This window comes from Taudactylus pleione, unplaced genomic scaffold, assembly GCF_031769625.1.
Source record: "Taudactylus pleione unplaced genomic scaffold, aTauple2 ptg000127l, whole genome shotgun sequence".
In the NCBI taxonomy this organism is placed as follows: Eukaryota; Metazoa; Chordata; class Amphibia; order Anura; family Myobatrachidae; genus Taudactylus; species Taudactylus pleione.
In genome coordinates, this window is record NW_028284529.1 from 10,437,303 (window position 1) to 10,463,665 (window position 26,363).

The 26,363-nt window shown below is 41.0% G+C and overlaps 1 protein-coding gene across 3 annotated transcripts in view; it reads right to left on the bottom strand.

The window, feature by feature from the left end:
- LINGO2 (leucine rich repeat and Ig domain containing 2) overlaps positions 1–26,363 on the bottom strand; it is a 1,482,402-nt gene that overhangs the window by 58,087 nt on the left and 1,397,952 nt on the right. The window lies entirely within an intron of this gene.

Here is a 26,363-nt window from a genome sequence, read left to right on the forward strand (position 1 = left end):
ATTTCCAGTCTTCAAACTGAAAGTAGATTTGTTAGGACAATTAGAGATGAGTAAATTGGAAACAGTTTTAATCACCAACCAATTTACAAAATGTCACCTATTTTTCAGCCACAATTTGTATCATACTGACATTAAAAGAATTAAATATCTCAAAGTTGTTGACTTAAACATCAATCTTTTCAACCTAGCTAGCACGTGTGTGCTTTACTTACAGATAGGAAGAGTGAAGAGAGGAACGGCTTCAGATAATACTTTAAAATATAACTTTAACACCCAGCTATATACTGCACATAATGTAAAGAACCACAGATGGAGCAAAATGGTACAATATAAACTAGGGGTGAGCGGGTTCGGATTTCTGAAATCCGAACCCCCCCCCGAGCCCCCCCGATCTGAGGCCGATCCAAGTCAGGCTCGACTTTTCCCGCCTGACTCGGATCTGAAATCGAGGCAAAACATCATCATCCCGCCTTCCGGGTCTCGCGGGTTTTGGATTCTATATAAGGTACCCGCGTCAGCGCCATTTTCATACTCGGCTGTGTACAGTGAAGAGGGAGGGTGGGAGTTAAGGCTGGCAGGGCTGTGTAGTGTAGTGTAGTGCAGTGTTGTGCTGTGCTGCGATGTGCTGCTGTTGTCCATAGGGGCTGTGTCCACTCCTCCAAAGTCCATAGCGGCTGGCTGTGTTGTGCTGTGCTGCTGTTGTCCATAGGGGCTGTGTCCACTCCTCCAAAGTCCATAGCGGCTTGCTGTGTTGTGCTGTGCTGCTGTTGTCGATAGGGGCTGTGTCCATTCCTCCAAAGTCCATAGGGGCTGGCTGTACTGTGTTGTGCAGTCAGTTGTCCATAGGGGCTGTGTCCACTCCAAAGTCCTGTGCAGTGTCCCAGTCCTAAAGGGGTGCTGTAGTGTTGTCCAGGGGGTGCTCTGTCCATCAGGAGTGCTCACTCAAGTGCAAAAAAATAAATATATTTTCTGTGTTTGTGAATTGTGTGCACAGTAGCCACACATGCATCAACAAAGTAGTGCCAAGCGTGCGCCTGTGTCATAAGTAAAGGGCCAGCTGGCTTGACCGTTAAAGGGTGCTTCAACCCGCAAAGTGCACTCCAAACCAAATAAAAAAATATTTTCTGTGTTTCTGAATTGTGTGCACTGTGGCTGCACGTGCATCAACAAAGGAGCAGCGCCAAGCGTGCGCCTGTGTCCCATAGGTAAAGGGCCGGCTGGCTTGACCATAAAGGGTGCTGTAACCCCCAAAGTGCACACCAAAAAAAAAAATAATAATAATTTTTTGTGTTTGTGAAATGTGTGCGAAGCAGTAGCCGCACGTGCATCAATAAAGTAGCGCCAAGTGTGCGCCTGTGTCATAGGTAAAGGGCCGGCTGGCTTGACCATTAAAGGGTGCTGTAACCCCCAAAGTGCACTCCAAAAAAAATAAAAAAATATATTTTTTTCTGTTTGTGAATTGTGTGTGCAGTAGCCGCACGTGCATCAACAAAGTAGTGCCAAGCATGTGCCTGTGTCACAGGTAAAGGGCCAGCTGGCTTGACCGTTAAAGGGTGCTGTAACCCCCAAAAGTGCACTCCAAAAAAAATTAAAAAATATATTTTTTTGTGTTTGTGAATTGTGTGCGCAGTAGCCGCACGTGCATCAACAAAGTAGCGCCAAGCGTGCGCCTGTGTCATAGGTAAAGGGCCGGCTTGCTTGACTGTTAAAGGGTGCTGTAACCCCCAAAGTGCACTCCAAACAAAATAAAAAAATATTTTCTGTGTTTGTGAATTGTGTGCACTGTGGCTGCATGTGCATCAACAAAGGAGCAGCACCAAGCGTGCGCCTGTGTCCCATAAGTAAAGGGCCAGCTGGCTTGTCCATTAAAGGGTGCTGTAAACCCCAAAGGGCACTCCAAACAAAATAAAAAATATTTTCTGTGTTTGTGAATTGTGTGCACTGTGGCTGCACGTGCATCAACAAAGTAGCGCCAAGCGTGCGCCTGTGTCCCATAAGTAAAGGGGCAGTTGGCTTTTCCGTTAAAGGGTGCTGTAACCCCCAAAGGGCACTCCAAACAAAATACAAAAATATTTTCTGTGTTTGTGATTTCTGTGCACTGTGGCTGCACGTGCATCAACAAAGGAGAAGCCAAGCGTGCGCCTGTGTCCCATAAGTAAATGGCCGGTTGGCTCATTTCTTAAAGGGTGGTGTAACCCACAAAGTGCACTAGTCTCCAACATAAATAAAAAATTATTTTCTGTGTTTGTGTGCGCCTTAGCCACACGTATATATCAATATAACATAAATGGAGGACCAAACTTTCTCCAATAAAAATAAAATATGGAAAGATCAAGAACCACTTCCTCCTAGTGCTGTTGCTGCTGCTGGGAGTTGTTCATCATCCCAGAGAGGAAGTAGGAACACCACTACTTTTGCTAAACAATTGACCCTCCAACAGTCCTTAGCAAGGAGGATGAAGTACGACAGCAGTCATCCTGAAGCAAAACGTATAACTGAGGCCTTGACTGCTATGTTGGTGTTAGATGTGCGTCCGCTATCCGCCATTAGTGCAGTGGGATTTAGACAATTGATGGAGGTAGTGTGTCCCCGGTTCCAAATCCCGTCTAGATTCCACCTGCATCCTCAAAGCAGCAGCGACAAGCGTGCGTCTGTCTGTTAAAGGGTGATGTAACCCTCAAAGTGTGCTCCACAAACAATAAAAAAATTCTTCTTTTTTTCTGTCTTTGTGAATTGTGTGGGCTGTAGCCGCACCTGCATCCTCAAAGCAGCAGCGACAAGCGTGCGTCTGTCTGTTAAAGGGTGGTGTAACCCTCAAAGTGCGCTCCACAAACAATAAAAAAATTCTTCTTTTATTTCTGTCTTTGTGAATTGTGTGCACTGTAGCTGCACGTGCATCAACAAAGGAGCAGCGCCAAGCGTGCGCCTGTGTCCCATAAGTCTGTTAAAGGGTGGTTTAACCCCCAAAGTGCTCCAAAAAATAAAATACAATTTTTTTTCTGTGTTTGTGACTTGTGTGCGATGTAGCCACACGTGCATCAACACAGTAGCAGCGCCAAGCGTGCGCCTGTGTCATAAGTCAAGGGCCGGTTTGGACATCTTGTCCGGACTGAAGGATGTGCCAACAATTTCTGACAAGTCTACTGTCAATGCATATGATACTGTCCTCAAAGCAGCAGCGACAAGCGTGCGTCTGTCTGTTAAAGGGTGGTGTAACCCTCAAAGTGCGCTCCACAATCCTTAAAAAAATTCTTTTTTTTCTGTCTTTGTGAAATGTGTGGGCTGTAGCCGCACCTGCATCCTCAAAGCAGCAGCGACAAGCATGCGTCTGTCTGTTAAAGGGTGGTGTAACCCCCAAAGTGCGCTCCAACCAAAATGAAATAATCTTTTTTTCTGTGTTTGTGTGTGAAATGTATGCGCAGTAGCCGCACCTGCATCCTCAAAGCAGCAGCGACAAGCGTGCGTCTGTCTATTAAAGGGTAGTGTAACCCTCAAAGTGCGCTCCACAAAAAATTAAAAATTCTTCTTTTTTTTTCTGTCTTTGTGAATTGTGTGGGCTGTAGCCGCACCTGCATCCTCAAAGCAGCAGCGACAAGCATGCGTCTGTCTGTTAAAGGATTACATCGGTGACAGTATCCAAGTAGGCATGTCAGACAGTCCGTACATGTACTGGCAGGAAAAAGAGGCAATTTGGAGGCCCCTGTACAAAGTGGCTCTATTTTACCTGAGTTGCCCCCCCTCCAGTGTTTAGTGCAGCAGGGAACCTTATCAGCGAAAGGCGTAGGAGGTTGCTTCCACAAAATGTGGAGAAGATGATGTTCATAAAAATGAATTATCAACTCTTCCAGGGAGACCAGCCTCCAGAACGTACAGAGGGACCTGTGGTGGTGGATTCCAGCGGGGACGAATTAATACTCTGTGAGGATGAGGATGTACACAACACTGAAGAGGGTGAGGAATCGGTGAATGAGTAGGATGAGGACGACATCTTGCCTCCGTAGAGCTAGTTTGTGCAGGGCCAGATTAATTGCCAGCTTGTTTTGTGGGGGCCCAAACGAATCAATCATTTCAGCCACAGTCGTGTGGCAGACCCTGGCGCTGAAATGATTGGTTTGTTAAAGTGTGAATGTCCTGTTTATGCAACATAAGGGTGGGTGGGAGGACCCAAGGACAATTCCATCTTGCACCTCTTTTTTTTCTTTGCATTATGTAGTGTTTGCGGCCTAGTTTTTCAAACTGCCATCCTGTCTGCCACTGCAGTGTCACTCCTAGAGGGGCCACGTGTTTGTGCCGTCCACTCGTGTCGCTTAGCATAGTCATCCATCTACCTCGGTGCAACCTTTTGGACATAAAAACCCTATTGTGAGGTGTGAGGTGTTCAGAATTGACTGGAAATGAGTGGAAATTAAGGTTTTTGAGGTTAATAATAGCATAGGAGCAGAAAAATCAACAAATTCTGAGATTTTTATGCTTTTTTTTATAAAAAAAAGAGATCCAATACACAAAACCAAGAACCCAAAACACGGAAGGGTGGTTTTGGCAAAACCAATCCAGATCCAAAACACTAAGAAAGATCCAGATCCAAAACCAAAACACAAAACACGAAAAGTGACCGGTGCACACCCCTAATATAAACTATCTGTATAATTATGAATTATGTTGAATAGGGCCAGAGTAATGTTTCAGCAGGCCCCTGAGCAATTAATTTGTGGGGGCACCTACAAGTAAAATCTGTCAATTCTCCCAGAACCACAAATATGTTAAACACAGTGCTGAACTTCAGATCATGCCACACAGACACTCTATCTCACATATGCCGCAGTGCTCCTCACACTGGTGATATAGCTACAGCATGTGTGGGAGCTTCCCTGTGTGTGCGCGGGCCCTCTGTTTTTTTTTGGGCACTGATGTTGAATGCTATTATTATGTATCACACACATTAAAAAAAAACATGATTTATAGGAGCTATTTAATTGTGAAGCCAGTATCTCTTTATCTTCACTGGAGTCATCTTTTGTGTTAACCAAACCCTAAACATTGAAAGCTTTTTAAAGATATTTTATTTAAATTCTAAGCAAAGTACAAATTAATATGTAGCTATTTCATATTGGATTTGATATTTAAAGAGAATTTGTGTGGTGTCCGTAAACAGAGGCTCTAGAACATAGAAACTGGAAGTGCAAGTAGCAGAAACAAGTATATGATACAAGTTAATACCACTTTAAATCATTGCTTTTAATGGCACAACTATTATTACTCCTTAAAAAACTATAAAGTATTTGCTTGGGGGTAGTAAGAAAAAAAACTGGGAGAAGAACATATATAAACTATTTGACAATCAGAAATAGAGAAAATCAATTTTTATTATGTTTTGGTGATTGTTATAGAAAAAAAATCTTTATGCGCCATTATTTCAGTTTATAGGTGTAGTACAGAGATGAAAGGTCATCATGCTGGATCCAAATCAATAAAGACATCAAATTATTTCAATAAAGAGCAGTAATTGTGGCTTTTAACAATAAACAATGAAAGCTAAACCTTAATTAAAAGAAACAAATACAACTCAAAACAAAAGGTTGATTAAAATAGTTGTGTAGATATATAAAGAGGAGAAAGCAAAATACCTTTTTTTTCTTTAAATACTGTATGTAGTATATGTTATTTAACACATTTTGTTACTACCAGTTTATCGCCTCTGTACACAATCTACACATGCATACATTAAACTCTCTAACACAATAAGATGCATACATGTCATAAAACAAGCAGAAGCTGCCTTAGCACTATTCTGTGCTGTATTTGCATGACAAAAATTACCTCATTTGCCTTGTAATTATGCGTACATATATTTCTTCCTTTTCGTTCTTTTGTAAAGCTTTGAAAGATCTCATACTCGCAGTGTCGAATTACCCAACAGTGTAAGTAAGGTCAATCTTAATGAATTACACTTTCTCCTGCTGATGTTTTGGATATAGAAATTCTATAAGATGCTGAAAACTTTCAGCCAATGCAAAACATTAAAAAATAACCAACAAGTTCTCAATTTTCCCTCCTTGTCTCCTACCAAGACACACAAAAATAAAAAAATAAAAGGAAAATAAATGAAAATGAGCATTTTGCATTGTTGCTGCCAATGTTTGATTATTAGGCTTAAAAAGTTTTAGAGCTCAAAAACTAAACCAGTCTAGAAAAGTAGATTATATTTCCATAAACAAAAAAAATTCACAGTAAAATTATTCAATACAACTAATGGAGGGTACACACGTTCAGACCATCAGACTATCATTATCTGATCATCCTGCATGTGCTGGATCGAACATCCAGCACATGCAGCAACCACCCAACTAGTATAATAACCCGCGGTCAATGATCAATGATCGTGGGTGCCTTTAGTAAACAGGCTAACATGGTCGATATCTTTATCGACCATTCGTGCCAGCGCATCGACCATTGTTTGGTCGTTTGAGGGGGCCAGAAACAGGACGATATGAACGATAATGATAGAACGATATCGTTATTATTCATATCGTCCTGGTTAATCGTACTGTGTGTACGCAGCACAACACTGTCAGTGTCTGTCAGACCAACAGACATTTTATATGACAAGCTGAAGCACAACAGACAATGTATAAGATATTTCAATTAGGGGTGAGCGGGTTCGTATTTCTGAATTCCGTACCCCCCCCGAGCCGAGGCCGATCCGAGTCAGGCTCGACATTTCCCGCCTGACTCGGATCTGAAATCGAGGCAAAATGTCATCATCCCGCCTTCCGGGTCTCGCGGGTTTTGGATCCTATATAAGGTACCCGCGTCGGCGCAATTTTCTAACTCGGCTGTGGACAGTGAAGAGGGAGGGTGGGAGTTAGGGCTGGCTGGGCTGTGTAGTGTAGTGTAGTGCAGTGTAGTGTTGTGCTGTGCTGTGCTGTGCTGCGCTGTGCTGCTGTTGTCCATAGGGGCTGTGTCCACTCCTCCAAAGTCCATAGGGGCTGGCTGGACTGTGTTGTGCAGTCAGTTGTCCATAGGGGCTGTATCCACTCCAAAGTCCTGTGCAGTGTCCCAGTCCTAAAGGGGTGCTGTAGTGTTGTCCAGGGGGTGCTCTGTCCATCACGGGTGCTCCCCCAAGTGCAAAAAAAATATATTTTTTTTCTGTGTTTGTGAATTGGATGCACAGTAGCCGCACGTGCATCAACAAAGAAGTGCCAAGCGTGCGTCTGTGTCATAAGTAAAGGGCCGTCTGGCTTGACTGTTAAATGGTGCTGTAACCCCCAAAGTACACTCCAAACAAAATAAAAAAATATTTTCTGAGTTTGTGAATTGTGTGCACTGTGGCTGCACGTGTATCAACAAAGGAGCAGCGCCAAGCGTGCGCCTGTGTCAAATAAGTAAAAGGGCCAGCTGGCTTGTCCGTTAAAGGGTGCTGTAACCCCCAAAGTGCACTCCAAACAAAATAAAAAAATATTTTCAGTGTTTGTGAATTGTGTGCACTGTGGCTGCATGTGCATCAACAAAGGAGCAGTGCCAAGCGTGCACCTGTGTCATAAGTAAAGGGCCATCTGGCTTGACCGTTAAAGGGTGCTGTAACCCCCAAAGTGCATTCCAAACCAAATAAAAAATATTTTCTGTGTTTGTGAATTGTGTGCACTGTGGCTGCACGTGCATCAACAAAGGAGCAGCACCAAGCGTGCGCCTATGTCCCATTTGTAAAGGGCCGGCTGGCTTGTCCGTTAAAGGGTGCTGTAACCCCCAAAGTACACTCCAAACAAAATAAAAAAATATTTTCTGTGTTTGTGAATTGTGTGCACTGTGGCTGCACGTGCATCAACAAAGGAGCAGCACCAAGCGTGCGCCTGTGTCCCATAAGTAAAGGGCCAGCTGGCTTGTCCATTAAAGGGTGCTGTAACCCCCAAAGTACACTTCAAACAAAATAAAAAATATTTTCTGTGTTTGTGAATTGAGTGCACTGTGGCTGCACGTGCATCAACAAAGGAGCAGTGCCAAGCGTGCACCTGTGTCCCATAAGTAAAGGGCCGGTTGGCTCATTTCTTAAAGGGTGCTGTAACCCACAAAGTGCACTAGTGTCCAACAAAAATAAAAAATTATTTTCTGTGTTTGTGTGCGCATTAGCCACACGTATATATCAATATAACATAAATGGAGGACCAAACTTTCTCCAATAAAAATAAAATATGGAAAGATCAAGAACCACTTCCTCCTAGTGCTGTTGCTGCTGCTGGGAGTTGTTCATCATCCCAGAAAAGAAGTAGGAACACCACTACTTTTACTAAACAATTGACCCTCCAACAGTCCCTAGCGAGGAGGATGAAGTACGACAGCAGTCATCCTGAAGCAAAACATATAACTGAGGCCTTGACTGCTATGTTGGTGTTAGACGTGCGTCCGTTATCCGCCATTAGTGCAGTGGGGTTTAGACAATTGATGGAGGTAGTGTGTCCCCGGTTCCAAATCCCGTCTAGATTCCACCTGCATCCTCAAAGCAGCAGCGACAAGCATGCGTCTGTCTGTTAAAGGGTGGTGTAACCCCCAAAGTGCGCTCCAACCAAAATGAAATAATCTTCTTTTTTTCTGTGTTTGTGTGTGAAATGTATGTGCAGTAGCCGCACCTGCATCCTCAAAGCAGCAGCGACAAGCGTGCGTCTGTCTGTTAAAGGGTGGTGTAACCCTCAAAGTGCGCTCCACAAAAAATAAAAAAATCTTTTTTTCCTGTCTTTGTGAATTGTGTGGGCTGTAGCCGCACCTGCATCCTCAAAGCAGCAGCGACAAGCGTGCATCTGTCTGTTAAAGGATTACATCTGTGACAGCATCCAAGTAGGCATGTCAGACAGTCCGTACATGTACTGGCAGGAAAAAGAGAAAATTTGGAGGCCCCTGTACAAACTGGCTCTATTTTACCTGAGTTGCCCCCCCTCCAGTGTGCACTCCGAAAGAGTGTTTAGTGCAGCCGGGAGCCTTGTCTGCAAAAGGTGTAGGAGGTTGCTTCCACAAAATGTGGAGAAGATGATGTTCATAAAAATGAATTATCAACTCTTCCAGGGAGACCAGCCTCCAGAACGTACAGAGGATCCTGTGGTGGTGGATTCCAGTGTGGACGAATTAATACTCTGTGAGGATGAGGATGTACACAACACTGTAGAGGGTGAGGAATCGGTGAATGAGGAGGATGAGGACGACATCTTGCCTCCGTAGAGCCAGTTTGTGCAGGGACAGATTAATTGCCAGCTTGTTTTGTGGGGGCCCAAACGAACCAATCATTCAGCCACAGTCGTGTGGCAGACCCTGGCGCTGAAATGATTGGTTTGTTAAAGTGTGCATGTCCTGTTTATACAACATAAGGGTGGGTGGGAGGGCCCAAGGACAATTCCATCTTGCACCTCTTTTTTTTCTTTGCATTATGTACTGTTTTGGGCCTAGTTTTTCAAACTGCCATCCTGTCTGCCACTGCAGTGTCACTCCTAGATGGGCCACGTGTTTGTGCCGTCCACTCGTGTCGCTTAGCATAGTCATCCATCTACCTCGGTGCAACCTTTTGGACATAAAAACCCTATTGTGAGGTGTGAGGTGTTCAGAATAGACTGGAAATGAGTGGAAATTAAGGTTTTTGAGGTTAATAATAGCATAGGAGCAGAAAAATCAACACATTCTGTGATTTTAGCTGTTTTTTTGCTTTTTTTAGAAAAAATACGGATCCAAAACACAAAACTCAGAACCCAAAACACAGAAGGGTGGTTTTGGCAAAACCAATCCAGATCCAAAACACGAAGAAAGATCCAGATCCAAAACCAAAACAGAAAACACGAAAAGTGGCCAGTGCACACCCCTAATTTCAATATGTATGGCCACAATATCTGCATCTTTCCCTGGGGAGGAAACATTTCCCCGTTCTTTATCTGTGAAGGAACAGGAACATGAAAAGTGTCAACATTACCTTTAATATTTCATTTTTCATCATCACACAGTTTTCCTATATGCTTTTATCCAATGCACAGGCCAACATGTGACTGCCATTTTTATAATACTAAACAACATGTCTCACTGAGCAATAATTTTTCATATGCACAAAAATCTGACATTGGATGACCACATTTTTGAGCAATGTAAGAAAAATTAACAAAGAAAATGAGGAAAATACAGCGCCATACCGCGGGCAGCGTGACGGGTATCACTACACAGGGTGCAATAGGCCAGTGGAAATATAGAGGAGTGCTGCGGAAGGGGTGAGTATTGTTTTGTACTAGTGACAGAGAAAAACTGTTAGTGCTTGTTGATCTGTAGAGTTATTTAGATCCATCATGACAACCATTTCACATTTTACATACTCACAAATGCAATGTTTCCCCTGTCCCCAGAACTTATTTGGGAGATGCCGTTCAGCAGGCCTTAAGCCGGGTGTTTAGATGCGCTAACCATTATTTTTCAACTTAAGTACCAGATGAGATGTTGTTAGGGTTGCACTAAGCTGAAAAACAACATTGCGGCTGGCACTTTTGGTCATATTTCTGCTCGCACCCTCAGGAGGGTGCGAGATGAAATCCTTTAGTCGGACTAACAGCATGGTCAATTGAATAGCTCTGGGAACCTCTTCCCGTCGCTATTCACATCACAATCAATTGAATTGCCCCCATAGATTCATTATGGCATCCCCACTATTAACATTAACAATTATAAGAACCCACCATAAAATGCCCAGACCATGACTTATTTAATTATGCATACCCTATACATAACCATATACTACATATGACCATCCTATATGTTTGCAGACAGAATGACAACTATAGCCAAATTACTGCCTATTTATTTTGCATAATAGGATATATAACAAGCCATTATTACGTTAAGTAGATGGCACTCGCTGCAGCAATATTCATAAATATATATGAATAGTATCTACAAAACTCATTAAAATGCAGTCAACATTAGGACACCAGCCTGATCAGATCTAGCCCAACCAGGCACAATAATACACATATCCATTGCTATTCTTCAACAAAAAAAATTCAAACAAGCCTTATTACACAATTAATGTATTTACAGGCGCATTATTTCCATTTATGACATACATCATAAATTATATATTGCCATATGTCTGTCATCCCATCGTACTTTCCTCAACTTCTGCCAATTATATGAATTTCAACTTTAGCCTGAGCGCATTAAATATGTCAATCACAACCTAGTCGCAATCACACTAATGATGACAAAAATGGGAAAACCAATCCTTCCAATACAGGAAGTATAAATAATAAACCCAGGACAACATTCAACAACCCTTGAAAAAGCCAGGACAAGCCCAACACGCATTGGGACACTGGGCCTGATTCAGAGCCGGACGCTCTTTAAGAGCACTCGCTCTGAATCAGGGCATTTTTTGATGTTGTTTCGGCCTCCTGGCCGCTCGCATAGCTGTGGGTGACCACCCACAGCTATCGTGAGCGGCTTGGTGATGGTTGCGATGGTTGTGACCATCACGACCATCGGGGCTTGCGACGAGACCCTTGTGGTAGAGTCTCATTCCCGCAAGCCCCAGTGAGCTTCCGGCTCTAAATAGAGCCGGAAGCTCACCACTGACATCACTGGTGATGTCAGTGGTGCCTCCCACAAATGGCAGGTGTTCCTTTGGGAACACCTCCGTTTGTGTAGCCACCCCCCATGCCCGCCTCCAAAATGGGGAGAGCTGTCAATCATAACCAACAGCCACCCTGTTTTGGTGCGGGAACCATAGCGATGGAGTGCCCGTCGCTGGCCGGGTCTCGCGCATGCGCATGCTGGAGCTGGCTCAGGCGTGCGCATGTGCAGTGGGGCACCATCGACCCGCTTGCGAGTGCTGAATCAGGCCAACTGTACATATTAAGACCAGTCATCTGCGGAAACTACACACCACAGGTGTAAAAGATTCATCTGCCCACTTGGGCCAGGATGTGGGAACACACCAAGGCGGAGAGCAGCACTCCTACCCCGCAGCCAGAGAGCACTGATGCAGCATACCCCGAATGTACAAGGAGACTCTGCCTGTTCGCCGATGACTTGGTAAGTACAGAGAGGGAGCCACGTTCTCAGCTGTCATACCAGCCAGCCAGCACCACTCTACAGATCAATCGGCACTAACAGGAAGAAAACACTGGTAATGCTTACATACCAGCAGGATGCCTCACTGAACAAACCCTGGACTTTTTCCAGCTTTGCCCCTATACCAACTTCATTGATGACCTGCACGCCTCCCATCCCCCCCTCCCCATCCCTTCACTGATACACATCTGTCCTTTGTCTTACACATTCCCATTCACACACTCCCACCCTTACTTTTGTTTATGTTTAGTGTTACATGTCTGTGCAGTGTAAAATTACACACATAATGACCCAAGTAACGATTGTGGAATTGATATCTCACTTAAAGGAAGAAGCCAAAATCTGTTAAAGACCATATTTTAGACAACCGACTAACACATTTTATTACAGTGCACTACTGTCTGGCCTGAACAGGCATCTGGAAGAGCCAGAATTCAACAGAAGTCACTCTAGATTCACTTGAACATGTCCATAGACGAACAATCAGGAATTTCTGCTACAGGACACGAGTGAGTTAAAGGTAGAGGACACTTGTGTTTGCTCTGAAAAAAACTAGGTTAGTGATCAAAGCAAACTGACAAAAAAAAAAAATGGCTCAACTCAACAGTAACTGTAAAGAAATAAAATATGCAGTGGGCTAATAACTGCAGCAATGACTTACAGTACTATATTATGCATCATCAATAAATAATGTGACTTTAATCACTACAAGTCAATTATTATATCCTCCTGTGTGAGCAGTTCAGTAACAAGCTACCGGCTATATATTCAAACACTTTAGGTAATGCTGATACCTTACAGCTAGTTTCCACTTTTGACTTGTTATGACTGCTTCAGATGGCCTTATGTTTTCCTAGGCATTTCTCTAAAACTATGATTGATTTAGTGAATTATAAATACTGTAGCCAATTTAAGCAATTCTCCAGATGTCACTGACAAGTTAGAAAGTCACAGTTTTCTAGAAAATCCATTATATGTAATGAACATCGAAACAAAATGTCAAGATACAGAGCGTCAATGTACAATCAGGTGCAGGTCAAGTCCATGACAATGTGGTGCTTTATGTAATTTAGATGTAGGAGAAAAGTTACTCAAATTAATTGTGTTTCTTTTGTGCGAAGCTAAGCATTGTTCTGAGGGCCTATCAACTACACACTAATGTTTAATTTGTTTTTGCCAATCGGTGAACCATTGCTCAGTCTGAGTCACAAAAAGGATGCTTTAGCAGAGTATTCTGGGTAATCCCTGGTTCATTAAATCTGCTTGAAGATCCAATAAGTGCTAAAAAAAAGTATTAACTTTCTTGTAAACTGAAAGGTTAAAAACATGTAATTCCACAATATAATAGTTAAGAAATAGGTAAGAAAATGGTTTAATATAGCAGTTGACTGGGGCACTTTATTAGTTAACATAATATACAATGAATTAATTATGTGGCAGCAAAACTTTGCTTAAAAGCATACAGGCATGGTCAAGAGGTTCAGTTGTTCAGACTAAAAAAAAATAGAAGAAATGTGATCTATGTGACTTTGACTAGGGAATGATTGTTGGCACCAGACAGGATAGTTTCAGTATCTCCTACACACAAAACAAAATAAATATATTAGATAAGAGGAGTATGGCCAGAATGGTTGAAACTGTAACCTTGTAACCATGAATTAAAACAGTGGTATGCTGATGATAATCTCTGAATACACAGCACATTGAACCTTGAAGTGGGTGGACTACAGATGCAATAGACCATATCAAGTTACACCCCTGTGAGCTAAGAACAGGACATTGCATGGGCACAGATCACCAAAACTGGAAAGCTGAAGATTGAAAATCTGCTATGACTTGCAGATGTAGGATCAGAGATTGGTATGAACAACATCAATTCCTGCCTAAAGCCAATGGTTCTGGCTGCAGTGGTGTAATGGTGTGTTGAAGGTTTTCTTGGCCTCTTAATATCCTCTTAATTTCAACTGAGCATCATTTTAATGCCACAGCCTACTGTTTTGTTGTTGACCATGTGCATCTTTCTGTGGTCACTGGTGGAACAGTAGATTGAGATTCACAGCATGAAGGTGCAGCTGACAAATCTGCAGCAACAGTGTGATGTTACTAGGTCGACTTGGACCAGAATCTCCAAGGAATGTTTCCAGCACCTAGTTGAATCCATACCATTAAGAATTCAAGCTGTTCTAGTGGCAAAAGTATGATGTGTCCTCATACACCTAGTGTCAATACGCCATATGGTATGAGATGCCCGGCGTGACTGAGCAACTCCTAGAGGTGTAGCGTACCATCTATTTCTTTAAATTATGCCTCTTATTTGCATCATAGACACAGCAAAACACCACTCGTAGTGTACTAGAGACACTGGGCTGGGATTTTAACTGCACAGGAAATAGTTTAAAACACGTACATCTGTATGTCCTACTCAGTACTAGAAAGGTGTACTAAAAGGGGTTGAATACGGAAGTCGGTGTTCGGGATCCCGGCAATCAGAATCCTGACGTCGGCATCCCAACAGGGTTAGGATACCGACGCCTGTCGGTCTGTATCCTAACCTTCCTGCTCTCCATTGCCCTAACCCTCTCTCCCCAGTGCCTAAATTTAACCTCCCCCTCTAGGACCTAAACCTAATCTCCCCGCACCCTAAACCTAACCCTTCCAAATTAGTGCCTAACCCTAACCCTCCCCCTAATGCCTAACTCTAATGCTAACTCTCCCCTTAACCTCGCTACTTACCGTCGGTATTCTGGCGTTTGGGATGCCAGCACCGGGATACTGACAGGTGTCGGGATTCCGGTGCTGGAATTCTGAGTGTGGGAATCCCCGCGGCCAGGACCGCATCCCCTAATAAAGTGCCCAATTAGTGAATATAGTAGATAGTTTCTAAATTATAATAATAGACATGAAGAAATCTGGAAATTGATATTCCTCAAAAATGTATAGCATATCCCAGGATTAATATCAAAAGGTTACTAAGAAATTGAATATGCTCTTATACTAAAGTACACAAAGTATAGACCAACAAAAAAAGAAGACATGTGTAGTCAACAAACAAGTCTATATGGACCACTAGAATCAATATTAAGTGCCTTAAGTTACACTGAAGATACCATGTTTCATAAAAGCATGCATTGTTATATTGAATAAAACTTTAATATTTAATCACCTAAAAATGGACATTAATCATTGTTTAAAAAGAAGCTTTTCATTACCCATTGCACAGTGGAACCTAATAGTTATATCTGTGTATGTCTGATAATTTTAACCAGTTGTTTGCTATTCTATATTATGTCATCACTATTGTTGTTCATGTTCTATTTATGTATTTATTTTTGTGTCATCTGTTGCTCTTTTGGACACTTGTTAATTATCAAGACAACAGCTTTGTATTGTTTTTTGCAAACTTTCAATAAAACATGATTGAATTAATATATAATAAAAAAGTGGCTACTTCCTAATATTTTAAAGTGAGATTCTGGTTTGAGGAAACTTATATGTAGTAAGGGCACACTGCAATATTAGCTGAAAGCAGTTCTTTGATTATTCACATGTACGATCTCAGGATCGTAACAGATGCAACAGAAATTGTCCAATTACGACTCATAAGAATGAGCCTGACAGTAGTATAGAAGTACTATATGATACTCCATGTCATCCATGTGTTCTGCAAAACTACATTAGTCTAATATTAGAATCAACCAGGAATACTCTGGATGTGGCTGTTCCACATTTAATAATAAAAAGTAAATAATTTTTCAAATATTCTTAATGTGTTGCAATTGACTCGATTGACTTATTATGATATCCAAAACACAAATAATTACATCAAATATACAGTGGATGGACTGACAGCAACACTGACTAGCTAAATTAGAGATAGCTGCCTGCTCAGAAAAAAAATGCTTATACTTTGCATGCTCAAAGAACAGTTTTTCACTAAAAGCGCCCAAATACAAATGTGTCAATTGTTTCTCTAAATTCCTACATGCGATCAAATGTTATTGTACCATTGTTTACACGTACATTGTACTAAAAATTTTATATTTGATACATTAACTCGCTGAATATTCATATTAACACAAATGGTAAAAAAATATATTAAACAACTTGCAAACACAAATTTTAAAGTTCTTTGAATAAATCATGAAGGTAGAATTCACTGGCAAATCTAATCCAGACTGCAGTGGAAAAAAGAGGCAAATAACTCCCCTCCATCACAGATATTGAAATTATTTTGTAGAGGAGAACATTCATGATTTCTATGGTGATGTCAAACTTTAAAGCTGTGTTATATGGCCTGAAACTAGCCCTAGTTTTTAGGTGTTGGAAATCTGTACTTTTCATTAAACTTTAACTAAATCGCTTGCTCAACAGGAATGTACCGTAGGTGTACAGTAAGTATGCTGCAGAAAATGCAATGTGTAAATGTGCTTGTAGCTGAATCCCATGTATTTCAGTTCTGCGGCTTTGCACACAATTATCATATCTGAAAAGTATGATGACATGGATCCACATGCACAATGATATAATTTACCTATGTGATAATTGTGCAAAACGCTCTTATGTCACTCTTGGTAAATGAATTTGTGCTGTTTAACCATGACACAATTGCTGCTCTTACTGATGTCATAAGAATTTCCTGCTTTCCATTTCATAGTCTCTGTAGAATCCAAGTTATCAAAAGCATCACAGTGCTTACAGTATGTATATTAATTATTAACTATATTCTAAATAGGTCAGTAATATGTGTTGACAATAAGAGATTTCATTCAACAAAAACAACTGCAATACATATTACTGCACACAATAAAACATAATGCAAGTATAAACTAATGGACATGTAGAATTATTTAACTAATGCTTACTAAATAAGAGGGGGATTCAGAGTTGGGAATAGAGAGAGATATCTCTCTCAACTGATCATCTTGGTGAAACCATGCTGCACTGCAGGTGGGGCAGATTTAAAATGTGCAGAGAGATTTAGATTTGGGAGGGAGGTGTCTAAACTGACATTTAAATTGTAGAGTAATAATAAAGCTGTGCAGTATTTGTGGGCTACATGTAAAAGCAGCCAGTATTTACCGTACATGAATAAAAACAAATATGTATTTACACCCCATGCATTGCAACATGGTTTGTCCAGGTACACAGTTAAGTGCTATCTCTCTCTCTCTATTCCCAACTCTGAATCAGGACCTTAAGTCGAGTCTTTTTATTTGTGTATAGCAGTGGTTCCCTAACTGGGTGCCGTGGTACCGTGCCGTAGGTTGGTGGTTCAGGACCAAATCAAATTATTTATGTTCAGAGTGATAGGCAAAACCAGAGCTGATGGCTGCCAATCATAACAAACAGAATTGCAGCCATGTCCACCACCACATACTGAGCCTAGGGATGAAATATAAGCACTACTGACTTAATGCAATAATTTTTGCAGTATTTCTCAATAAGAAATTTTTGGCTATGAGGTTTTGCAAAAAAAAATGCTGATACTCTAGGATGCCAAAGTCTAAGAACGTCTGGGAAACACTGGTGTATAGTAACAGGGAATTATATTATGCAAATACATATTATCTTGTGTTTGTACCATAGATTTCAACAATGACGTTTAATATTAGCGATATCTACTCCCAAACTAAACTAATTTAAATAAATCCGTACAAGTAATGCAGATGTTCGTCTGTGTGCAAACATAAATCAATGGTACCCATTAATTTTACGCTGGCCACTGCAACTGTCATCATTGCTATCTGCCCTGGCATCAGCGCCATGCTAGGAGCAAGCGATCCCTCAGAAACAGGCTTCCCCCTAAACACGACTCAGAATCACACAGATCTTCCCATGATATAGTACTCCCAGGATACTCCCACAAGTCAGGGTGGATCTGTGCAATCACTTTGCCACCACCCAGTTCTCAAACTGAAACACCCTATGTAACAGAAAAACAGCTCTAGCCAAGTTGTGTCTGACTCATAATAGGATGGGTATACGCAAAACGCATAAGATCTCTTCTGTGCATGTGTTGTATGCAATAACTCACCATTTGTGTCACTGTGTAGAGAGAGCCGTGCAACTCAGATTCAGCTATCGTTCTCTGCTATGTATATTATATTGCTATATTTTGTAGGGTAATGCGGCTGACTTGTTAAACAGGTAGGGGCAGGGCCGCCATCAGGGGGGACTGCTGGGACTGGCAGAAAGGGAGGGGGCCCTGCCCTCTCCTACCCCAATGCACAGCCTGTACTACCCCCCCTCCCATGGGTCGATTCCCCTCATCCCCTCTTCAGCCTCGGAATGCAATGGGGGCAGAGCCAATGCAGCAAGACCTGCCCCCATACACCCGCAAATTGCGTCATTGCAGAGGGGGCGGGGTCTAATTATATGAGGTGCCAATCCTCATTAGCAAACTCCTGTTGCATCTAAATGTAAGTCATAAGTATGTATGTATCTGTATGTGTTAGTGTGTATGTATGTGTCTGTGTTAGTGTGTATGTATGTGTTAGTGTGTATGTATGTTAGTGTATATAATATATATGTGCACGTATGTTAGTGTGTATATATGTGCATGTATGTGTGTTAGTGTGTATATATTTGAATGTATGTGTTAGTGTGTATATATGTGCATGTATGTGTTAGTGTGCATATATGTGTATGTATGTGTTAGTGTGTATATATGTGTATGTATATGCTAGTGTGTATATATGTGTTAGTGTGTGTATACTGTATATGTGTTAATGTGTATATATGTGTGTTATATATCATATATACATGTTTGCTATATACTGTATATTATATATATGTGTGTTTATCCTGCGTTTGCCCCTGCCCTTGTTCATTAATTTTTTTTTCCCTTTGGAATCGGTGCGCGTGACTTCATGACGTCATGCCACGCCGCTGGAAGGAAAAGGTCAGAGGAGCCACAGCGTGTGAGGAGCAGCGTCAGCCAGACCTGGAGGAGCAGAAGCCAGAAGGAAGGAGCATTCTTCAAGGTGATAGGTCATGACTCATGGGGCGTACACATTGTACGATCAGTCAGCGATAACGATATCACTGACTGATCTCCCTGCATCTTCCCGATGTGCTGGATCCAGCACACCACCAACCCACCAACGACAGGCCAACGACCCGTGATCAACGATTGCAGATCCCTATGTAACCTGGTCGATATCGCCCAGGTTGGCCTGCATGCACGGTCGATGGACGATATCATTACCATCCATACGTGCCCGCGCATCGCTGGTCGTTTGGGGGCTGGAAGGCACAAAAAAATTAACAATCTGAATGATAATGATGTGAACGATATCATTATCGTTCATATCGTTCATTTTTATTGTACCGTGTGTACACACCATAAGCGAGGGAGGGGGGCCTATTTGTCAGTCCCGAGCCCCACAATTTCTAATGGCAGCCCTGGGTGGGGGTACAGCGCTCTAGGTTAATATGCCAGTCTCCTTAGCAGCTCCACATAGAGAGATGTCTCTGTATAGATACAAGTATATAGATAAATATAACGTGGTGCACTCTGGGGCACAAATCTTGTTCAATGATTTGTTTATACATTGTGTCTAAAGTTAATGCTGCTGTCTTTCTCTATCATAAGTGTATACTCTTGTGACTCCTAATGTGATCCTGGCACATATGCTATTTAGGTACAGCTGGAACATCTTGAGAGGCATCTGACTGAACATATGCACTTGCATGTATCTTTTCCTGCTTATGTTCAGGGTGCAAATTATACATAGAACTGTCCAATTTCATTTATACCTTCCCCACACATCCGCCCCGTATCCACTTACTCCCACCACCAGACTGTCTGTCATTGCCTCCCCTGCTTCCTCTTTCCCTTTTCCCCACACCTAAATTCCCAGCATACTTGCAACTGTTCTAACCTCATCCACATCTTTTGTCATCCCTCCTGCATCTTCTTACAGCAGATCCTCTATTTCCTCACCATCCTTACAATTAGTGAAACTTGGCTTTCTCTTACCCTGTACAGTATCTATCTATCTATCTATCTATCTATCTATCTATCTATCTATCTATCTATCATCTATTATCTCAGCAATCCTTTGTAATTCCATGAAGACCAAAATCAACAACAAAAGAGGATTACAGTGAATTGGAATTTCAGACATTTGTTCACAATGACCAACATTCTGTACATTGTGTTTTCTGTACCTTTCACACTAGGGATGTTAAATGAAGTGAACACTGCATGCTACATTGAACAGTTGTTCTTAATAGCGAAACTTGTAATAGTACTTGTAAAACATGGAAAAGAAATAAAAATACATTATGTCTCTCTGAAAGCCATATGAAAAGAGAGGAAGGTACATTGAGACAAGCTGGGATTTAGGAATAGAAGGATTAAATGTCCCATGGAGCAGCGCAGAAAGTTGATGTTTGAGTAGGTTATACGTTCTTGTCATGCCCACCAGCAATTTCATATATCTCTGTACTTTCCAAAATAAATACATATTCCTTCTGCAGAAAGTAATCCTATTATTCTGTAATTGCTTTACAAATATTACAGCTAATTATGCACAAGTAATTTGCTTAAAACTGCACTACCGCCTTCTTGATATATTGTTTTAAACACATTTTACTAACCTCCGTCCTCCCTTTGTCAGAGCACCACATTTTTCCTGGGGCTTCTCTGGTTCTTTATTACAGAATTAACAAATCAAGCCTAATCAACTCTTTAACATGGCAGGTGGGCTTTGGTGTGAGAACCAATCACAAGCCACAGTCTTTTACATGACACATCTAAACAGACAACTTAGTAACTAAACAATATATTTTAGATACTTCAGATTTAAATGATAGTTAATCTTATTTAGTATATTACAGTAACATTTAAATAACAGTTCCACTTTAAAGCTGCAATACCAAGGCTAAAACTGGGGCTATGTGATGCCAAGAGGAGGAGTGGGTTCGACACAAGCTATGATCTCCTCAATACTGAATAACAGTATTGCAATCATATTTTGTAATAATTCAACTTCATATAAAAATCATGTTTGTAAAAAATGTATTTGGAACATCCATCTGGATTATAAATGAATCATATCTATGCAAATCACTCTTTTTAATCATATTAGTAAAGTTATTTCTGATTACAGCGACTTTTGAAGTAAGACTGATACAATTTGACTTATCTACAGTATATCATAGTGAATTAATATATGAATTGCACTCAATATGATATGAAGTACATACACAACTAAGACAATCCTGTGTATTCATTCATCTTAATTTGTATGCTAGATGTAGGTTTGTTCTAAGGCATTTCATTCTATCATGGATCTGAGATATAACAATAGCGAGTACCAGTGGTGGAACCCTTTCCACTGCAGCAGGGGGTGTGGTATCCTGGGGTGAAAGGGGCCCAGCAGTGCTGCTTCATTTGTGCATTCATCCAAAATCCCAATTCTGCTCTTCAAAGCATGCACTGGGACTGATATATGAGCATTAAAGTTTGGATCAATGTTCCTCTGCACATGTGCCAGCATGGCCATTCTCTTTCCCATATTTGAATTACCATGTCTGCTCCTGGAGAGATTGCTCCCCATATAAGATTGCTTATTTGATTAGAAATAAAAGGTAGACCAAACATTTTTTGACAGTTTTAAGCTGCAATTCCAGCCATCAGTGTGTTTGAGAAAGTCACTGTCAGTTTTGCCTGTAAAACTGCAAGTTTTACCCATTCACAAGCAATATTGCCAGGGTAGATCTAGACTTTATTTTAGTGTGTGTGTGTGTGCGTGTGGTGGTGTGGTGTGTATTAAAAATTAATCCTGACTCCTCCCCTCTCTACTCATTACTCCTCCCACTTCCAGTCTTGGCTAATTGTTGCAGCAGTACCCAAAAACACCTCTGCAATCCAGGTGCAGACATTAAGTTGTCGTCTGCGTGGAGAGCCAGGTGTTTCCCCTCTCTGTCCCACCCAGAGTGCCAGATGTTACCCCTCTCTGCCCCACCCAGTGCCAGGTGTTACCCTTCTCATCCAGTGTGCCAAGTTGTTGCTCAGTTCTGGTATCAAGCAGGCAAGGCTAGCTAATATGTGGCCACATTGATATTAAAGTCAAAACATTTAAGGAAACTTCCTATAACTAATGATTTCTATTATTTTTGTAGATGTACAGTATGATATTAAAAGGGGCGTCATACATATTTGTTTTCAGTTTAGAAGAGTAGCACTTTACTGTATGTTCTTTTTCTTATCTACTTTCATTGATTCTCTACCCTAGAATTGTATAGCCTAATAGACTGTAAATGTAGCAAGATACTATATACAGTCAGTACATTAAGTTGTAGTTAAGTTTGCAATGTACTTTTATCAGTTTTAGCGAATATTCTGAATACTTATTTTTTGCTAGTGTAAAATAATGTGTATAGGATATGTGTATATGCATGAATATAGCATATACAGACCAAGATCTCATTTGTCTCCTTTGCCCACTCCAAAGAATTATTTTACTTCTACTCATATTTACAATTTACCCATGTGTTTAATCTGAAGAAAATTATGTAGAATTTAGGAGCAAAACAATATGGAAGCCACAATGAACTTTCACAAAGCCAGGAAACAGATATAATTATTGTTGTAAGTGTAATGTCTCTTTTATACAGGGATGGGAAACCTTTTTTCTGCCGAGGGCCATTTTGATATATATCACATTATTTGTGGGCCTGGTGCAGGCCACGTCCCTCCGGGTGACATCACAAGAGGCTGGGCCACAATCGCCATTGATTACAGCAATGCCCGGAGCATCCCGAGGATGCTCCGGGGAAGCGTAAGAGCAGTGGTGTAACCGTCTGAAGCGTCCTAAGGACGCTCCAGGTGGCACTGCTGCATAGATTCTGGATGCAGGGTGCCATACTAGGCTCCCTGCTAGCCAGATGAGGCTAGTAGAAAAGAAGCTCAGAGAGTCAGACCAAATGATTCCGGGGGCCTAATATGGCGGTTCCCCATCCCTGCTATACGGAGTCACAAGGGTTACATAAGCAATACCACAGCCGGTTTAAGATCCACATGGGCCTGGAGCTGAAAACGATCAAGGGCCTTTAATGAGAAAAGAGGAGCTGTGACCAGCACTGGGTGGGGGTGGCCAGTGCCATGTGGCCATGTAAACCTCTACACTATCAGCCCCAATGTCTCCCTAAATATGTACAATTATAAAAATGGCAACATTTTGTGAGAAAACTAGAGACACAATTTTAACACTTATGATTTATGGCCGATCATCTGGCTAGCTGGTGGCTGGTTATCATCATGTTGTCATGATGGGCAGATTTTATGTGGAGGCCTGGAGGCTGTAGCTCCATCCGACCCATCTTTAACCTGGCCCAGAGCAAAACGATTTACAACATGGTGCCATGCAACATTGTATGCAATATGGCTGCTTTACTCTTTCATTCTAAAATATTTGTCTTTTCCTGGTTAAGTCTGAACACAACAAAACACATGCCAATTGCAAAAATCCATTCCATTAAAGGAGTATGTACTAATGACAAAAATTGCAATTTGATAAGTCATGATCAAATATTTTTCTACTTGCATCACTCAGTGTGCAGTAAGGCTTTTAGAAGTCTGATATCCTTAGGAGTTTGTCACTCCCTCTTGATAAGCATCTGTTTTTATTGTTTGTAAAGTGTGCAGCTCAGCCTTCCTGTCTTGGATTGCTAGTTATGCATTTAAAATTATTTAAACAGATTTAATCTTCTTCTGCTATTTCAGTCATCATGTAGCAGTTCTCAATTTCACTCCTGCACATTTAGCCTTCATGATTCAGAAAAGTAATGGATCCATTTCAGTCTTGTGGTAATGACACGACATGCAATGTACTTAATAGCCTCCTCTAATAATGTCCATAGTGTAGTCATTACTGTTCTTGGAAATGCAACCAAACCTTGAAAAAAATACTGTTTGAATGTAGTAAAAATTATATACTTTTGTTTAGACACTTTATTGTGCACAAATAAGAAAAGTTACTATGGAACTCAAAAATATAAGAAATTAAACATTGATTTATCAGAACTATGATTTAAAGGTCTGAAATATTAAAACAAATTCCCTCTGCTGCAAATGGGATTTTCCATGCAACACAGAAACAACATAAATGGCTCTATCATCAGCTTACAGCCACAAATCAATGCCATAATTACAAGTAAAAATCAGGATAGCAAAAAACTGACCAGATTTAAAAAGAAAAAAGAAAAAAAAATTGTATTTCTCGTATGGTTGAAAAATAATGTGCATAAAAATTACAAACATCTATAATATACCATGTATATAAAATAACTGACAATGAAGAAAACAAATAATGCTTAAATTACTATTTTCAATGAAACTTAACTATAAATATTTTTTAGTCATGAATTCATTAGTGGCCGTAGTATAGTTTAAATGATCAGTTTATCACGACAAACATAAATCTGCGTACAAATTGTAAATCTTGCAAAAGAAACAATTGCTCATATTAAATGTGAAATGAAATCCAAATTATACAAATATATTTTTCTACTGGTCTACAGAGGCTATGAAAAATAAAAACATGTTCAAAATTTACTTTCAATATAAATAATGTATGCAATACTTCAATTTGTATTTCCCTCTTGTATTGGCATTTGTCAATTTCTTCAGTACATACATACAGATCTATTCGGTTGCTGTGTTTTAATTAGACAACATGAGAGTTGCTACCAGCGCTCAGTATATGGTTTTGAAGGATCACTAGTTAGAGGCAATACTTGACATCTAAGGAATGTACCATGCTGTAATAGTACTGCTCCTATAGCATAGACATTCTGTAATTCATGTCTCAAAAATAAATTATAAAGAAAATATAGAATGCATGGTATTTGAGATAACCAAGGTCAGCTTCACCACTTGGCAGTTCCAAGGCCTACAGTAGGCAAGACAGAAGTAGAATGTCACTAATAAAGGCATTAAGGATAAAGCGCCTGTTTACAGTATGTATGGCTGTTCTCTAAAGTAGTTAGAATCTAGATGTTAGTACATTGCTAACAGATCTTAAAGAGCATCTGTCACCATTATATGCAGGTATTTCAGCAGGGCATTATAATCTTTATGACAGTACAGGCTATAATATTTTGAATGGTACTATGAAGATGAGTTATCATTTAAATAGCAAAAAAATGTCAGAGTCGTAAAAATAATTTTTATTACGTTTAATAGGAAAATGGGCTAACATTGGCCCTCATTCAGAGCCGCTCGTTAGCGGCAGTACGCTCGTTCCGAGCGATGTTTGCACATCTGCGCATGCGTACGGTTTTTAGTACGCATGCGCGAACCAGTCAGTGCGGCCGAAAATCGTTGGTACGCAATATAGCGAGGGCCTGCTATTTTGAGTGACAGAATGAGGCGTATGTGGGTGGAAACAGGGGAAGGAGCTTGAAAATGGGGAGTGGAGATCCGAACGCAGGCGTGCTTAAAGGTCAAAACGGGCGTTTTATGGGTGTGTATATTTAAAACAGCAGCGTCATTGACCACGTCACTGGGTTATTTTATAGCCAGAACTGCTCGCAAATTTGTGGTAGCAAACACCAACCACAAGAATAGCGAGCAGTTCATACGCTGGTCGATGTACTCGATTAATCTAATAAATAGCGGACATGACGTATGGTGCGAGCGGCCAGGGGGCGTTTTTAACAAATAAACGAGCGTATGTTTTGCTCGCTCGTTCAGACTTAGAGGTGTGAACAGACTGCAATGTGCGTACGGATCATTTGAATAGCCACCCCTTGTTTTTAAACGAACGACCACAAATAGCGAACGGCTCTGAATCAGGCCCATAGTTCAATTATTTAAATGTTTAAAAAATGGGGGTGCCAAGTTTCCAAAGATTTACTGATCCTACTCTGAAATTCTAATATAAGTGGTTCCTACAGTATGTCCTGAATGCTTTGCCATGTGCACACAAGGACCACAGGTTGCAGTCACAACATTTACCCAACATGGTCCAGACGCAGCACACACTCTGTCTGTCTGTTTCATAAACAGGTAACATGTTTGTGTGTGCATTATATTGGTGAAAGTTCTAGAATTTCTGCATCATACATATTTGTACACACATATGCCTAATAGACTGCCTACTAACATCCCCTAGAAAACAGCAGGCTAATCTCTAGCCAATTGCCAGTTTACTGAATAAGTTTCTCTAGACCAACATTCCTGACAGTAACCCTCTGAATGCTTTCCCGCGAATGGCACCTGGTAGAGATGAATACTTCTCTGGCTCTTGGCCCCAACTTTGGATGAC